Raw genomic sequence first — 1,285 nt, 5'->3', positions numbered from 1 at the left:
ATACGCTATAATCCATGAATAAATCTCCGAGAATGTAGTTCGGAGCACAACATTGTACGGTAGTGAATCATGGAGAGTGGAAAAGCCGGAACAGAAGAGAATCGAAGTGTTCGAGATATGGTGTTCCAGAAGGATGTTCAAAATTAGGTGGACTGGTAAAACATAGGAATGAAGTGGTTCTCCTCAAAATCTGGGAAGAAAGGAACATACAGCATAGAAATGACAAGAAGGGGCAAGCTCTTAGGATGGATGTTATGAGGTCATGGAAGAACTTGAATGGTACTGAGGGAACCGTAGAGGGAAAAAACTGTACAGACTGTTGTGTTGGCAGAGGAGCCAACACCGTGTTACTAGAGGAGGCCGAAATGCACGCGTTTTAGGTCACGCTGGCTGGCGTGAGGAGGGAAGAACTATACTGACATGAGGTCTCGAACATGACAAGGAATTAGAATCCAGAAAGCGGACGTAATTACTTTGATACTTAACTTTAATCCATTAATGATGAACGTCGCTCTTAACGGTATATGATTCACAATATGAATATCAATAGTAACTGAATATGGCGCCTTGCTAGGTCGTAGCAATTGACGTAGCTGAAGGCTATGCTAAACTATCGTCTCTGCAAATTGCAAATGAGAGCGTATGTAGGCAGTGAACCATCACTAGCAAAGTCGGCTGTACAACTGGGCGAGTGCTAGGGAGTCTCTCTAGACCTGCCGTGTGGCGGTGCTCGGTCTGCAATCACTGATAGTGGCGACACGCGGGTCCGACGTACGAGGTGCATTCAAGTTCTAAGGCCTCCGCTTTTTTCTCTAATTAACTACTTACCCGAAATCGATGAAACTGGCGTTACTTCTCGACGTAATCACCCTGCAGACGTACACATTTTTTCACAACGCTGACGCCATGATTCCATGGCAGCGGCGAAGGCTTCTTTAGGAGTCTGTTTTGACCACTGGAAAATCGCTGAGGCAATAGCAGCATGGCTGGTGAATGTGCGGCCACGGAGAGTGTCTTTCATTGTTGGAAAAAGCCAAAAGTCACTAGGACCCAGGTCAGGTGAGTAGGGAGCATGAGGAATCACTTCAAAGTTGTTATCGCGAAGAAACTGTTGCGTAACGTTAGCTCGATATGCGGGTGCGTTGTCTTGGTTAAACAGCACACGCACAGCCCTTCCCGGACGTTTTTGTTGCAGTGCAGGAAGGAATTTGTTCTTCAAAACACTTTCGTAAAATGCACCTGTTACCGTAGTGCCCTTTGGAATGCAATGGGTAAGTATTACGCC

The sequence above is a fragment of the Schistocerca cancellata genome, chromosome 6, assembly GCF_023864275.1.
Source record: "Schistocerca cancellata isolate TAMUIC-IGC-003103 chromosome 6, iqSchCanc2.1, whole genome shotgun sequence".
Lineage (NCBI taxonomy): Eukaryota > Metazoa > Arthropoda > Insecta > Orthoptera > Acrididae > Schistocerca > Schistocerca cancellata.
The sequence above is the reverse complement of the archived record's forward strand: the minus strand, read 5'-3'. Positions refer to the sequence as shown.